The sequence below is a fragment of the Saccopteryx bilineata genome, chromosome 4, assembly GCF_036850765.1.
Source record: "Saccopteryx bilineata isolate mSacBil1 chromosome 4, mSacBil1_pri_phased_curated, whole genome shotgun sequence".
NCBI lineage: Eukaryota > Metazoa > Chordata > Mammalia > Chiroptera > Emballonuridae > Saccopteryx > Saccopteryx bilineata.
The window spans coordinates 177,056,599-177,074,020 of record NC_089493.1 but is presented as its reverse complement, the minus strand read 5'-3'; the positions used below and the strand labels follow the sequence as shown (position 1 = coordinate 177,074,020).

At 45.7% G+C, this 17,422-nt stretch overlaps 1 long non-coding RNA gene across 1 annotated transcript in view; it reads right to left on the bottom strand.

The window, feature by feature from the left end:
• The window catches only part of LOC136336401 (uncharacterized), a 31,453-nt gene extending 23,343 nt beyond the window's left edge, over positions 1-8,110 (bottom strand). Inside the window, exon 1 of the long non-coding RNA XR_010731443.1 lies at positions 7,976-8,110. This is a non-coding gene — a long non-coding RNA (uncharacterized lncRNA). The remainder of the gene's footprint in view (positions 1-7,975) is intronic.
• Between the last annotated feature and the right edge of the window lie 9,312 nt (positions 8,111-17,422).

Below are 17,422 nucleotides of genomic sequence, written 5' to 3'. Positions count from 1 at the left end.
CTCAGGGAAAGAGCCCGGGAGCTGTAGAGAAGAAGGCTGGGTTAGAGCCCTCACTCTTCCCTGGCCTCTAAGTGGCTGAGCTGAGTGCTGTCATTTGCATAAAAGAAGTAACCATTATTGTCTAACTGGGACCTGTCCTGGAGATCACAAGCACAGAAAAAAAAAAAAAAGCTATTTTGCACACTGGAAAGTACTAACTAAAAAGTTACAAAAGGAAGGCCCAGGGCTAATCTGGTCCACAGATGTTTCAAGTTTGGCCTGAAGGAGTGACTCTTCAGAAAAACAAAAATAGAGTCGATAATGATGACGATGATGGAGAATGGTGTCAGTTTCAGCAGGGCATGTGCTCCTCTGCTCTCCATGGGTTCCAACAGTCCCAGACTCTCTATTTCTCCAGCCTTTGCAGGCACTTGTGTTTGTCCCTCTACAACACACCTGTCATCCTTTATGATCAAGACAGTATGCAGTGAACTTCCCTCGTCATCAGTTTGACTCAGCCTTCTTTGAAATACTCATGGAGCAGAAGGCCTCCTACCCGAGGGGCTGAGGAGGTGGAGACTTGGGAAAGCGGATGTCCGGCCACATCTGCTCCTCTGAACAGGAAGAACGACAGAGCAAAGAGTGTGGTTTCCTGAGACCTTGCCTGAGATTCCAGAGCAGCGGCCACCCTTCTAGCTCTTTAAATGCTGCTGCTGAGAGTGGAGAAGGTGGGAACGAGATCCTGCCGCTGACAAATCCCCTTTGCACAGGTATTCTCAGTGCCCCGGAATTCCTAAGTAACGGATGCCACACCGGCTAGGAAACCCCAGTGCACACTGGAGGAGGAAAACCATGAGACAAGAAAATGCATTTCGGCATCTAAGAGGACTGATCGTTTAAGCAGCAGTGAGGATGGAAAAGCCAATCTCCAAGATACCTCAAACAAGTGCCGCTGGAGTGCCCTGGGCAGGCTGATGGAGTGAACAGATTCGGGGATTGCAACGCACAGAGCAACCGGCCGTTCATCCCGAAGACACACCTGCTCCGGGCGTTATTTACCCAGCAGCTATCTTTGACTGCTAAACGAATCGGAGGCGGCATCTCCTGTTTGTTCCCCGATCCTTTGACGTCTGGCATCAGCCAGGCGGTTAATAACTGTCAACCAAGATACTGTGTGGGAGGGACTAGACGCAATGAAAGATTGAATTAGGCAGCGTGGCCAGACCACCTACTGCACAGGAAAGCATTCCTCCTCGCTAGACAAGAGCACTACCGTCGTCAGGATAAAAAAGAATTTCAAATGAGACTCAGGATCTTCCTCCCCAGAATGCAAGGTGTGAGTTTTCATCCTCAAACTGAGAAATGTGTGGCTTGGCCTACTTTAAAATGCCCTCCTGGCCCATCCCTCGTCGGTGGTGGCCTCTGAGACTCGTGTTGGCCCAGAAGTCTGTGCGATAGCCCCGGCACACTCTTAACAGTCTTCGTATCCCAAACCCTTGAGTCAAGACATCCTGGCAGAAGGACAGGATAGAAATAACACTGAACTTCCAGTCAGAACTTGATGACAGTTCCTTTCCTTTCTGCCATGTGACAGGCTCTTCACTGGCCCTTAGCTGGTTTCTGTGACCTGCGTTACTCTGTCTCTAGGACAGAACTATCAACAAGGTCAGCTCAGCTCAGCAGCTAGGGCCAACCGCTGGGCATCCAATGTGGCATCTAAAGGCACCTACCTGCCTCCTTTATAACCTCTAACTCATTCTTGCATATTTCTCGGTCCTCCACTCACCTTACACACCTGCTAGAAACACCTTGAGCCCTGCTGCTTCATCTGACTTGTGCTCATGTGCGATACCATGGATTATTGTTACACATCCCTTTCCCGTCCTGTGTTTGGAACTGCAGAATTATTACTTTCTGTGAGTGTTTTCTTGGTGTGTGTGTGTGTGTGTGTGTTTAGAGCCAATGTTTAGAATGGTTACAATGTAACAGTCTAGCTCTGCCACAGCAAGCCAACCTGTAGGCTGTATACCCAAATATTCTGTGCAGGCTGTTAGGACAACCAAGTGTTTTAAATTCTCCCCTTTCCACTGTGAAATTGCTTCTTAAACAAGAACACTAACAGCATATATCCCGAGAAACTCTGTTGTTCAGAGCGTCTAAATAGATATATTTAATTAATACAAATTAGATAAACATTGCTGACAGAACTAGGTTGCCTACCCAAACCCAACTGAAGGCCGAGGAAGTTTTCCTCCTTTCAAATCCCCACCGCTCACCACTTGACACTCCCCTACCCTTTCCATTCCTGTCCCTCAGCTTCAGTAATTGGCAGCTCCAATTTCCTGTTTAGTGAAGGGTCTGAAACCTCAGTATCCAAATGTGTGGCACGTCGGAAATGCTCAGTTTGGCCGCTTCAAAGCACCATCTGGATTGATTCAGCTGTGATGCATCTGGATAGATTGGTTAGGGGCCAGGTTTAAAAAAAAATACACTGGATGGGGTTGCCTTTCAAGAGTTTGGTGGATTTTGCTTTACAGACTTGGCCACAGACTCAGAGATTAGGAAGCAGTCTCAATAGTGAAACCCCTTTCAAAAAATCACCTATTCTAGTCATGAGTCACTAGTTCGGGAAACTCTTCTTCATAACTACCCAAACATTGTCTTGCTACCATTAACGCAAAAGCCACATTGCATTAACTTCAGCATAGAGAAGGAAGTCTTCCAGGCAGTCCTACAAAGTTGTGAGATTATCCCAATAAACTCACGATCACAGAGATGTTGACAGGAGTTAGAATTGACTGGGAAGTTCAGGGAAGCCATGGCTGGCTAAAAGAACCTCCTTCCAATCAAGGATTATTGACATTGATAATCTCTCTCCAAAATGTCTGATTTCACTCTCTGGACATAGTAGTAACCTTTACTCCTCTTTCTGTTCTTCAATAGTCTCATGTTTATCTATGGTTAGCAGTTGAGTTACATTTAACTGGACCATCTCAAGTGTTGGCCACTGACTTCCTACAATAGAGTGGCTTAAGAAGGCAACCATTATTTCACAGAGCATCTGGTGCTATATTATTTATATTCTGTCTCACGCCCCACGTGACTTTTCAAAACACATCCTCCTCAATTATTCATTCAGCCTTTTTTAAAAAAAAACTTATTGACTTTAGAAAGAGAAACAGAAATAACAATCTGTTTCTTTATGTGCCCTGCCCAGGGATTGAACTGGCAATCTCTACACATCTGGATGATGTTCTAACCAACTGAGCTATCCAGCCAGAGCCAGCCCCTTTTTTGTGTGTGTGACAGAGAAAGAGAGAGTGAAAGAGGTACAGACAGACAGGGAGAGAGAACCATCAATTACCATCAATTCTTTGTTGCGGCACCATAGTTGTTCATTGATTGCTTTCTAATATGTGCCTTGGCCGGGAAAGGGGGGCTACAGCAGAGCAAGTGACCCCTTGCTCAAGTTGGTGAGCCTTGGGCTCAAGCCTACACTCAAGCCAGCGACCTTGGGGTTTCAAACCTGGGCCTCCATGTCCCAGTCCGATGCTCTATCCACTTCACCACCTTCTGGTCAGCCTATCCTCTTCTTAAATAAGTGTTCCTGTAATTGCTTGACAAGGTTTGCCCTTAGTACAGCTCTGGGGATGGACAAGAACTCATCCTAGCAGATGAGAAATTCAAAATAACATACCCTCTTAAAGATGACCCATCCATAGTGTTTCCAATCATTCCTGTCCTTCCGTCTCATTAAGGTCTATCTCATCGCAGAGCATGTCACCACTTCTATCCATGTTTCAAGCCAAAAACCTAGGAGTCATTCTTGATGACCTTGTGCCTCTCCTAGAAAATCAGTATGTCCTGATCCCTGGACCTACAAATTTTCTCTCTCATATAGCAACTCCTCAGCAACTCCACTTGAATCAGCCTTTCAAAGTTGCTATCATCTCTCATCTCTGACGGCGTCTTCCCTGGCCTCCCAGTTTTACTCTAGCCTCCTTGCCATCCATTATTTTTTAGGCAAATGAAAACATCATCTTATACTCAGGGATCGCCACCATGCTTAAACACCTCAGTATCCATCTTTGTGGATCTTTTTTTTTTCTATGAGTGTGTACACACACATGTGGTTTCTTAAGCAAAGTGGGACCAAAGCTGTCCATACTGTTTTGTACCTTTTTTTCTAGTTGATACTATCAGCTCTGCATTTCAGTAATTCCTGAAATGTCTCCAGTGATTCTGAAATGTCCCGTAGCTGCTTCCCCCCATTCCGGCACCACACTTTCATCATGCTCTTACCTAACACAGTCTCTCTCTTACGTTTTTGACTTAGCGAAAAGCTCGAGACAATTTTCTCAATGTCCTCTCCTCACAGAGAAGTCTGACATGTGTTTCTATAAATGTAAATCAGATTAGTTGGCCCTCTTTCTTAAACATATTAAGGGCCTCTCGCTGTATGTAGAATAAAATCCGAACTTCCAATCTGGCCTCTGGCCATCAACTTGACCTTCTAACTACTCTTCTCTCGGAGTCCCCATAATATGGGCCTAACCCCCGGTCCTCAGGCTCCAAGCTTTCTCACCTCAGTGCCTTTGTGCTCACCCTCGTCTCTCTGCTGTTCTCACAGACTCAGGCCCCAGGCCACACAGTACTGCTTCTGAGAAGTTTCACCCATTTTCCAATATCAAGTAGTCGGCGTTCCCTATCTTTGGTGACTCGGAAGGAACCACGGCCCCGTTTCCATGTGGTTGTGCAGCCGCCCCCTCCCTGACTCTGGGTTTGTCCATGTGACCTGATTTGGTCACTGGGATATCAGAACGCATGACAACCAACTATGCTTTGGGCGCACTTACACAGTGGGGCTTGTGCACTTCGTGTCCAGCTGTCATTCTATAGAGAAGCTAGGGGAGGAATACGGGGTGATGACAAAGTGAAGAGGCCTTGAAGGGCACAAAGTTATCTCGGATGTTCCAGCCCGAGCTGACATCCCAGCTGAACGCAGCTGCAAGAGTAATTTCAGCGACAGCACATGGAGGAGGATCACTCAGCTGATCCAGTCAACTCAAGATTCGGGAGAATTAATAAATCATTTTTGTTTAAAGGCAGTACTTTCAGAGTAGTTTTCACACTGCAATTGATAACCAAAACAGTTTTCTTTTCATGTACTTCACAGCATTTATCCCCATCTGAAAAACCCAGACATTCCTCTCCACCTATGACCCAGGTCCTGCCAACGTAAGCCCTGTGACAACAGAAATTTTGCCAGGTTGTTTACCACTGTAAGTACCCTCAGTGCCTCTGATAGTGCCCGGGCCCTAATGAATGAATGAGGATGTGAACAATTTATATGGTGAATGAATGAATAAAAAGCCCCAAGAGTCTTAAGAAAAGTTTAGGAAAACTACATAAAAGACAAAGACAGGAGCAGATGCAAAGATCATCTAAGCCGATCTTTCTTGTTGTTGGTAAGGAAATAGCAAGGCAGAGAGGAAGAAGACACACGTTGTTTAGAGGAAAGCCTATGCAAAAGAGAGGAACCTACAAATGTGCGAGTCTGGAAGGCAGGCCATTGGTAGAGTGCGAGTCCCAGATTCAAGAACACAAAAGGCTCCGATCGTACTCAGAGATATCTGCAAATCACAGTCCAGGTGCAAAGCATCTCCGGCTGGACTAGTGCTCTCTGGTGCTCCAGAAGGTGGTCTTGGGCACGTGCCTGCTCTTTCTGGGTGATGTCTGAGCTGTCACATTGCACATCTGGATGCTAATTGCCTGGCGGTGACACAGACCTCCAGAGAAGCCCAGTCCCCCTGTCCTACTGTAGTCCTTTCCCATGACAGCACCCTGCCCCTGAGCTGTGAGCACATTCTCTTTTTCTAAAAAAAACCATCAGGTCACCCACTTCTGCTCTCTGACACTGACTCAGGTACCTCCCTGGACAAGCTCGAGCTCACCAGCCTCCACGGCAGGCCCTCTGTTAAGTGGTTTCTAGGCATGACTTCATTTCTAGTTCAGAGCATCTCTTCGAGGTAAATAGTATTCTCGTTCCCATCATACTGGTGAGTACCTGTGCCTTGCGGAATTTAGGGAACGTGTCCAAGGTTAACAGCAAAAGTTGGTGAAGAAGTCCTGCTTCAAAATCTCCATCTGCGGTCTGCAAATCATATGCTCTACTGCCTTCTCTCTGTGAGGCCTCGGCCCTCCTGGGCTGGCATGCGCCTACCCCAGCCCAATACCCAACCCTTTATAGCAAATTCCACTGGGAGGTGCCTTATTCCTTTAAGTTCAGATTCATTGTCAGGGCCCTGGCCAGTTGGTTCAGTGGTAGAGCGTCAGCCTGGCGTGCAGGAGTCCCGGGTTCAATTCCCAGCCAGGGCACACAGGAGAAGCGTCCATCTGCTTCTCCACCCCTTCCCCTCTCCTTCCTCTTTGTCTCTCTCTTCCCCTCCCACAGCCGAGGCTCCATTGGAGCAAAGGTGGCCCAGGTGCTGGGGATGGCTTCATAGCCTCTGCCTCAGGCACTAGAATGGCTCTGGTTGCAACAGAGCGACGCCCCAGATGGGCAGAGCATCGCCCCCTGGTGGGCATGCCAGGTGGATCCCGGTCGGGTGCATGCGGGAGTCTGACTGCCTCCCCGTTTCCAACTTCAGAAAAATACAAATAATAATAATAATAATAATTCATTGTCAGGCTTCAGCTGAGAATTAGTGAATGTTTACTTGCTATATCAGACCTCCCAGGCGACTAGATTTTTGATCCTTACCTCCCCACAAAGTAGCTAATCCTGCATTGTTCAAATCTACTGGCAGACTACTCGAGAATATATTTTAGGACAGAGGAGCTGTTAAGGGTTTGGCTATATGAACAATAACTTGCCCCCTATCTGTATTTTGGCATACTCTGTCCTGTGCAAATATTTATTTAATTATGTTTAGGAATAAGAAAAAGTCGTTTTATTTACAACCTCAAGCTTAGGGAATCCCAAAGACCATTTGCTCCGGCATTTTTAGTGAGATATCTCCCTCTTCCCATACTTTCACGCAAATACAGTTTATAAAAGATCAGAATAATGTTTCTGTGATCTAAGGAGGGTGTGGGGGTGGGTGGTGGCTGCAGTGGTGAGGATGGAGAGAATAGTGACACCTGCCTCCTGGGCTTTCTGCTTTTGCCAGACAAACTGAGGCTGGAGAAAGTCGCCTACTCAAGGTCACACAGTTTTCCAGCTGACCAGACCGTTACCAGTGAGCGGGGGCACTTAGCGCTTTGACGCTAACGTGCACAACTTCATTCAGGGTGTGCACCACTGCTTTACCCGGGGGTAGAGTGCCTTTTCGTCCTCTGCCCCAGCCGACTCAGAGAATCGCTCTCCCGTTTCCCAGGCCCACCTCCCTGCATTCCCTGTGCTGCACACTGGTTGCTGCCTCCAGACAGGGTTGCCTAGCAACCAAGCTCCGCAGGCTTCCTACCAGACAAAGGCTTTTCCTTCCAGTCCAACTGCTGCACTAAGGCTTATTGTTGACAAGGGAACGAGTCCTTGCTGAGCATAGTCTATAATCTGGAGGCAGCTTTGGGGACTTGGTCCCAGGAGCTATGGACATCTCTCCTCAACAAGGAGGAAGAAAAGAAGTTGGAGGACCAACTCTTCGTATTTCACGGACTATTTCCTGCACTGATAGACTTTGCCTGCATTTCCACTTGGCCACTCACCAGATGTTACTTTGCAGAAGGCATTCCATGACAGGGGCATCTGGATTCAGAGAATAATTCACTTTGCCCTCTTCTTGTCCAATACAACCCCCAAAGAAATCGTGTAATATTGCAAGATGCACAAGCACACAGTTTGAAATTACTTCACACTTACCAAACGGCTCAGATTTAAGCTCCATTCCACTAGAAACCATTGTATCCATCTCACTGGATCCTAACCTTGTGCCATCATCAAAGTAGGCAGAGCAGGGAATGACATTCCCATGTAAAAGAAGATGAGAGGACTCACCAGAGGTAGACCAGGAAAAGGAGATGAAGCTTATTCTTTAAGACAAGCCTTTCGGAGTCTTCTGGCTCCTTCCAGGCACTTGTTCCACGGTGGGGCTGTTGCACATTCACGTGAAAAACCATCTGATTTTGGGTGGCTTGCCTGCAGAGAAAGGAGGACAGACGGTCATTTTCTAAATCAGTAAATAAGCTTGGAGAAATGTAGCAATTTTTTCTGGGTTACACAGCAGAGCTGGGACCCTCTTCTCTTTCTGAATCAAAGCGGTCAACCATTAAACACTACATTATTGATGTCTCTGTGGCTTCATGAGGAGGCAGCAGGGAGGTGCATTTAGAGAGATACGCAAGCAAAGAATTTTAAAGAGCGATGATTGGCAAAATGCAATTAATACAGTGGTCTGTAAAGTCATGGTGCACTTTTGACCAGTCACAGGAAAGCAACCAAAGATAGAAATGTGAAATCTACACCAAATAAAAGGAAAACTCTCCCAGTTTCATACCTATTCAGTGCAGTTCGATGTGGCTCACACACAGATTTTTTAGGGCTCCTTAGGTAGCTATCCCGTATAGCCTCTACAGACTCGTCACTGACTGGTGGCCTACCAGAACGGGGTTTCTCCACCAAACTGCCAGTTTCCTTCAACTGCTTATCCCACCGAGTAATGTTATTCCTATGTGGTGGTGCTTCATTATAAACGTGCTGATATTCACGTTGCACTTTGGTCACGGATTCGAATTTAGTGAGCCACAGAACACGCTGAACTTTCCTCTGTACCGCCCGTCCACATCTCGACTGGCATGGCCGTGGGCTGCTCCGCTGTATACAAGGCGTTACGTCATCATCTGTGCATGCGCACATGCTGCCACCTCATCCTACAGAAACTGGGAGGGTTTACCTTTTATTTGGTGCAGATTTCACATTTCTGTCGTCTTTTGTTGCTTTCCTGTGACTGGTCAGAAGTGCACCATGACTTTACGGACACACTGTACATCCCACCATTGAATATAGGAGGCTTTCATAATCGCCTGTGTGCTTCCTAGGAAAACACAAGATAAACTTAAGGAGGACAGGCATTGTATCTCTTTCCCTGGCTATTGTGTCTCCTGTGTGCCTGCATAGAGCCTGGCCTATAGTAATCATATCATAAATATTTATAAACTAAGGAATAAAAATGAAGATCAGGAACCAGTGTGTTACCCAATACAGCAAAAAGGGCTTGTGTTCCAGTTCCTGCCTTGTATCATTTAGGTCGACCAAATGCTACTGCCTTAGGTTCAAAACCCAGAAGACCTTTCTGGCATTTTAGTGCTGTATTGCTAAAACTTTGGAATATTTTTCCAGAGGGAAAGTAAAAGCTCTTCCCCATGAAACAAGACTAGCCACCCAACTGTAACACCAGAGCTTGGGTAACTCAGACTGGGAACAGGAGGAAGATTGAACCCGACCACAAATGCCTTTTTAACCCCTCGGTACTTTAATTCCTCTTCTTTTAATCAATATGATCCCACATTTGAGTACGATGATCATCAAAGACATTTTGCTTGCCTAGTTCATAACCTATTATTGTTAGGATAAGTTCATTATAGCAAACAGCATAATAATAAGATGCATAAAATTTGCAGTCAGACTGACTCAGGTGAATAGCCTCTCCTCCTAGTGACTGCAGGACCATGAGCCTCTCCACGCCAGCTTCCTCATAAGCCAAATGGGAAGCAGCATAGCATGCGTGTCAGAGTCTGGTTGTACCCATTTGATGAAACAATTCTTGGAAAGCTCTTAGCTCAGATCTGGCATATAGTAAAAGCTCTTCCCTGTGAAGAGCTTAATAAATGTTAGTCAATAATTTAAATAATAATAAATAGTAATTTTAAAAATTACATATTTGGCTTTATATCTTTTTTTTTTGAGGGGTCCATGTTTTGTTTTATTTTGTTTTGTTTTTGTATTTTTCCAAAGCTGGAAATGGGGAGAGACAGTCAGACAGACTCCTGCATGCTCCCGACCGAGATCCACCCGGCATGCCCACCAGGGGGTGACGCTCTGCCCACCAGGGGGCAATGCTCTGCCCCTCCAGGGTGTCACTCTGTTGCGACCAGAGCCACTCTAGCACCTGGGGCAGAGGCCAAGGAGCCATCCCCAGCGCCCGGGCCATCTTTGCTCCAATGGAGCCTCGCTGCGGGAGGGGAAGAGAGAGACAGAGGGGGAGGGGTGGAGAAGCAGATGGGCACTTCTCCTGTGTGCCCTGGCCGGGAATCAAACCCGGGACCCCTTGCACGCTAGGCCGACGCTCTACCACCGAGCCAACCGGCCAGGGCCGAGGGGTCCATGTTTTTTGGCCAAGGTCCTAAGGTATCCCAAACTTCTCAATTGACTCATAGAAGGAGTGCCTTGTGCATTTCTAAGACACATGTTCAAATAGCATTTAACATGATTTATTTAGTACATTTCTAGATCTCGAGAGGAAACTCTAGTCCTTTTCCGTGAAGGAGTTGACTATCAGTACCCCACTATCTCCCTTTTCTTCCCACCCCCACCACCTGGAAGGGGGATTTATTTAGTAATTATTTAGTATGCACTATCCCTGCCCCTCTCTAGGTTGGTTTGGAGCCATGTTTTCCATCACACACTCGCTTTTTCTGACACCATCTGTTCTCCCAAGCCCATGGTACACAGTTGGCTTTGCTGTCACAACTCTATTTGAAAATGTAAAGAAATGTGATGAATGATTCTGAGGACCACTGTTGAGCTACCAAACACCCATCACTGGGTGGTGGGGAAGGACTGGATAACGGTACGGTCTCACAACACTGGAATTCTGTGCTCAGCGCTGTCTGCTACGTCAGAGTCAAAACGACAGAGACACAGGCCGAATCCAAAGGTTTTTTATCCATTATGGACCTGCTGCTACAGAACCTACCTTAGCTCTCATTTACTGAGTGCTTAGTTTCCAGTAGGCACTGGTTAATTACCTTCTACACGTGACAGTCCTCACAACACCCTAAAAAGGAAGATTCTGTTACCATCTACATGGACAGCCAAGAAACTGGAGGCTTGTGAAGATGAGTTAGTCTTCTCACAGTCATAGCACTAGCAAACAATAGAGTTGGGATGTGAACCCAAGTTATCTGCCTCCAGACTCTCCCCAGTCCCACCATAAAGAAGGTTTCGTCTCCTAGAGCTAAACTTCCATGTTGCTATTGTAGGAACTCTAAACTGGAATAAAGATCATTAAGGGCAGAGGCCATGAAATTCATTTACACCTACACACACACACACACACACACACAACTCAAACCACCTTTAATCATGCCTTGTTGGAACTCAGTAAATATTACTGGTGGGTAGTTTGTCTAATAGAACAGTGACCAGGGTAATCAAATGATTTGTCATCCAAATCAGGACCTGTTTGAGAAGGAAAGGGACTCTACTAAAAACTTTTCTAGGAAAGCAACTATAAATTGAGATCATCCTGGACAAATTAGATCACGTGGCATCCTAGTTATAACCCTATGTTCTACTGTAGCTGTTGAAAGTTATGAGCTTCCTCTGTGACCAGCACTAGAGACAGCCTTTGAAACAGTTAAACTGGAACACTAAAAATTGGAGCCATCTGTCCTGACCACTAAACCAGACACACAGACTATCAGAAAGACAACTTGGATGTCACCTTGGTTTTGTTTTCCCTTTTATAGATGTGTGTCTGATTTTATTTCCCCCTCTCCTCAGCAGATGCTACCTGATTTGTGCTCTGGCTAATGTCACTCTCGTCAAAAGCGTTGCCAAATGCAACGAGGTGCGACTGACACCAGGAGAGATGATGGGCACGGAGAATGGCAGCTGGAGGCACTCCATCCCAGAATGTTAATGACTCGGGGAGCGTCCTGATGGGGAACATCTGTACGTGCCAGAAGCCAAGCAGAACGCACCCATGCCAACCTCTGCGATCTGAGCCCGTGATGTGGGCTCTGCCCTCACGACAGGCTGGCAGGGTCCTGACTGGAGGATGAGGCCTGGGGACTGGCACAGCAGCTGCAGCAAACCTGCAGAAAAGTGGTTGGGGAGCCCGAGTTCTCGCTCACTCTGTGCCACGCCCTAGCTGTGCGACTGAGGCGGATTATCCATCCTCTCCGAGAATGTTTATTAACAGGAAACGCACACTAGAGCTACCTTAATCAGAAACATAAGATAAGCGGTATGTTTCAAGGGTCCACGGGCATTTTGTGGAAGCCAGGGGCAGGAACACAATAGGGTCTCCTAAGGAGTGCAGAAGGGAGCTAAAAACACACTGCAGGCCAGGAAGGAAGCACATGTTTTCTTTTGTGAGGGCTGCTGTCTGTCCATCTGCTTCTCTTCCCCCCTCCGTCTGCCTGGTGGAAGAAAAGATAAACCAAGTTTTCATGGTATTGGTCCAACCATCAGGAAAGACTGATTCCCAATGCTCATCCTCATTTCCATGTTTAATTCCCAGCCAAAAGTCTGATTGGCAGCAAGTGTGAGCTGTCTTCCCACGGCCTAAAAAGCATGAATAGAGGGTGTGCCCAAGGACGGGATTGGTTCCCATGGCAGGGGGAGTGTTTGTGAGCTGAGGTAATATTTTCCCAAGGTGTCCATTGACTTGCGTAACTTCATGCAAGCCCTCACAGTCAAACCTGACTTCTCTTCCCTCGCGTGGCTTTCAGTCTTAAATGATACCATGTACAAGGAAAAAGAACTTATGGAATGCAGAGTTTTACATCTGTCAGGCACTAGCTTTATACATAAGTCACCCCATAAATCAGACATAAAGCAATCATATTTAAGCCTATAACCTTTAAAGTCCCAAGTTATAGTTCTCCTTCCATGGACACCTGGTAGGTCAGTGTCAATGCCAGAAATGAAAAACCAAAAGCATCCTAATGTGAATGCTGTGGGCTTCGAGTTCACTGACAAGCTGGGACCCTTCCCCTCTCTAGGTTTGTAATTAATTCTCTTATTTGCATTATGTAAATAGTACCTTGTATATAATTACATATTCATACTTGTTCTCACTAATAAACTCAGTTGTTATTTCTCTACCAGAACTCTGAGATGCTTAATTATTAGAACTGCAAACAGAACGTAATGGCTACAGAAAGCATGCATCTTTCATGATACTGACAGGTTTTGTTCACGGCCTGCCATCATTATTAATATTACCATTCATTTTGCCAGGCACCTTGTCAACACGGGTACAAATATAAAGTAAGGAAGCCTCCTTTATCGAGAACTTAATTCTCCAAGGAATGCCTCTACAAAAGGAAGGGATACACATCTCACTCCAGCCCTGAGATCATGTCTGTCGATCACCGGATCTCTCTTGAGGCCTATGGAATAAGGACTCAACCGTGTTGGGGCTTAGGAAAGGCCTCGGGCGTGAAGTAACATTCTGGAAGTATTGTGCTGCTAGACTCTTCTACCTACATCTGGTCTGAACACTCTCTTCTCCCCTACCCTCCATAGTAATGACTTTGTCAAAAGAGCACCATGGTCCGGCTCTGACTCTAGAACAACGGGCCTCACGTTCCTCGCCATTACAGAGGCATAATTATACCAGCTGCCCCCCGCCCCCCGGCTGGAACCGGCAGAGAGGAGTACCCTCTCAGGGAGCTGGAGAGAGGAGCTGAAATTCAAGATTTCAGGCATGTTTTACCCAGGAAATCCCGAAACGATGCGTGCCCTGCATAAACCTGAGCTATCTTGCATAGAACCATCGATCCAACTCACAAAGCCCTCTGCAGATGAATACAGGGAGGCTCTCAGCTCTAAGAGACAGAGGGGCTAGGACAGACTGTTGAGTGCTGGTACCATCTGAGAAGGTAAAATTTGTGGAGAGGAGGAAGGAAAAGCGAGAAGCACTAGGGAGAGAGGCAACAGGAGAAGAAAATGCCTGATAACATTGAACAGGCTGAGCTTAAAGAAAATACTGACTTGAGGAGTGGCTGTTCTTTATATTCTCAAAGGTGCACACGTGCAACTGTGCAGATAGACATATATACGTACATATTTCCCCCTCCCACAGGCACTGGTGTGTACACACAGTCTCCTTCTCTTCCTCTCTAGGTACAACTCATGTGGCCAGGCCCAGCATAAATATGCTGCCACAAGTCACACACACGCCCATTTCCTCTCATCCATGACAGTAGCAGCAGCGTCCCAGCAAAGCTGTCAAGTAAGTGTAGCCACGAGCACACACATGCTTTAAAGACACAAAGATACAGGCTGCCCGACCCAGAGTCGATCAGAAAAACAAAGACCTAGCTAAATGTCAGTGGAAAGGTCAGTGTGATCGACTCCTGCTTCCTAAAGCAACCAGTGATTCTTCCGTGCTTCTAAAAATAGAATGGATGATGGGAGAAATGCAGGTTAATGGCTGAGGACTACCATTAGCCGATTGGTGCCCATTGTGGAAAGGGTATTTTGTACCAAATGGTCCTATTTGAATGCTAGCTGAAACAGTAAGTTACAGAAACATACATCCCTATGCTGCTAGAGTCATCCCCCCAAATGCACATAGGAATCAACTGTGACACAGACAGACAGACAAGCACACAGTTGAGCATCTATGACTGTCAAACATGTCACCTACTGCGCATGTCCAGCTTTGAGTGATTAAATAGGTTTTTGACTATATATTAGAAGGTGGTCCTGCATAAAGAAAGGGACCATTGCATTCACCTGAGAGCCACCATTTATTAAGAACCAACTATGTGTAGACATTGTTCCAACATCTTCATATTATCTCATTTAATCCTGACAACAACTGCAGAGTAGGTCCTATTATTACATCCATTCTTACAGATGAGGAAAGAGCTGCAGAGAAATTCTGCTGAGGACCTGTTATGTGTCGTATCTTCAATATTAAGCTAAGAAAGAAGCAGAGCTTGAATTTGAACCCAGGTGATCTAGCTCTAGAAGATTAAGCTGAAATGAAACTATTTAATTCCCGTGGCAGCTATCAGCTGGTAGTAACTGTCTGTGATGCTCTCTGGACACGTATTTCCGACTGTATCTGCGGTTGACACAAAGGAGTGTCATAGTTCATAGGTGAAGAGTGCCGCCAGTGGGAAGGTTCGTGCAGACATCACAGTGAGGACTTGCAACACTGACCGGGGTTCCAGAAGGTAAGCAACCACCAACCACATGTGTGACCTTGCCCCAAAACAAAAAGAAGTGAGAAATCAAATGAAATATCACTACTTGACAACATTTGTTTTTTTTTACGGAGACAGAGAGAGAGTCAGAGAGAGGAATAGATAGGGATAGACAGGAACGGAGAGAGTTGAGAAGCATCAATCATCAGTTTTTCTTTGTGACACCTTAGTTATTCATTGATTGCTTTCTCATACGTGCCTTGACCGTGGGCCTTCAGCAGACTGAGTAACCCCTTGCTTGAGCCAGCGACCTTGGGTCCAAGCTGGTGAGCTTTGCTCAAACCAGATGAGCCCGCGCTCAAGCTGGCGACCTCGGGGTCTCGAACCTGGGTCCTCCACATCCCAGTCTGATGCTCTATTTACTGCGCCACTGCCTGGTCAAGCTTGACAACTTTTTTATGGGTTTGAACACATCAGTGAGGCCCTCCTAGCCCAGTACTCAATGGTGGGAACTGCTTAATAGCCTAAGATTTTAGATTAGCATCCTCCAACTTACAATATTATCTGACAAGTACGACCTTTGTGTTTTCCTCTGCCCATCCTCATGCCTATTACAGAAAATAAGAGAATTCAATGACTGGTAGAGCTCTCTGTGTGTTTACAATACAGTGGAGACAAAATGCAAGTACCAAAGTCACATGACTGACTGTTCAAGAAAGTGACTCTTCACACTCAAAAAAATTCAGTGGAGAGGACAAGAAAGGGCAGTTGAAGTTTTAACACGTAATGCTCAAAAGGTTTCACAGTCCTACCAGTCAAAGTGTAATACTGTGCCCATCTCCCTAAAAAAACCAGGATGCTTCATACTGACCATCAGTAAGGGTATGGGCAGTACTCTGTGTTGGTTTCATCTTTACAACAACTTCCACAGGCTCCCTTGAAGAAACGTAACCCAAGGTCACCCAGCCATTCCAAGCAGGTCCAAAATTATGATCCCAAGCTGCTAAAACCAGCTAATTTTTCTCATGGTCCCGTTTGCTTTGGGGTGATGCGATGTACCAAGCATGTGCCAATCTGTCCTATAACTAATGGTCTGTGAGTTGATGACTGCCAAGAAAGAGGGCTGTGGCCTCTAATCTGGGTCAGCGTGGCACTCAGCCTGGCTTCATCTGAATCACACTCTCAAGTGACAGAATTAACCAGCCACAGAGATTGAGTTCACTGAACAGGAAAAATGAGGTAGCCTGGGGGAAAAAATAAAAAGCTACTGAAAACTACGTCTAAGTCTGTGTTACACAGAACAACAGCTATTCCTTTATTCCCTGCCTTGCTTCAGAAAGAAATTCAAGACCTGGAAAACAGTTACCATGTTTTACCTAATACTAAAAAGGTCTATCATACTGAAGAGGGATGAGACCTTTTCATCTGGTTTCAGAGAAGAGTACAGGACTGCTAGGTAGAAGTTCCAAAACCTGTCCAAAGATTTTAAAATGACATCTATGAAGTAGTGAATGCCACTAATAGCTGAACTATTTAAGATGAAGCCCATGTACAAACCTCTCTATAAATATTTACCACCAGGTGGCCAGAGGGACTTTTAAAAATCATGCATTTAACCAACAGCATATACGTCCCAAGATATCATTTCATCTCTACTAGGCACCAGTTTGAAAGACATAGTATGCTTTATTTCCTAAGCAAAAGAAGTTACGAGGTAGAAAGAAGAGTAAGGGTTTTTCTATTTTAAAAAAAGCCACAGAATTTTTTAAATCAAAATTGAGAGTGGAAGCATGTCACTTTACTGCTTGCACCACAATGGCTGAGAAGAGATATCACCTACTTCAATCATCATAGGATTTACTCTATTTCTCCCCACAGAAGAGCAAAATAATGCCCCATCCATACAGACTTCTGAGCTTCCAAGCTGCAGATTGTACTGTCAGCCATTCAGAAAACTTTGACAATGACAGATCATTTTTCACGGGTAGGGACTATTAGCCAGGCTTCTTTGAACTGAAAGGGGCTTCAGGAGCAATCCCAGAATCCCATTCTTTACTCTCAGTATGAATTCTAAATCATTATCCTTGCAAAATCAGTCCACCTGATCAAGCTATTTGTAATGCAGTTAGTGACCTCATCTCACTCACCCGAGTTGAATACCTTATTATACGTGGAAAGAAAAGACTGAAGCTATTTTTTCCCTCTGTTCTGCGATTTCCAGATTTTAACAAATAAAACAAACTTTTTTGTATTTCGGAAGGTTTTATATCAGATTTCTTCTGACTTGCTTTGCTGATACAGCAGTAGACACAATAGCTGTGCAGGGCAATTTCCTAGC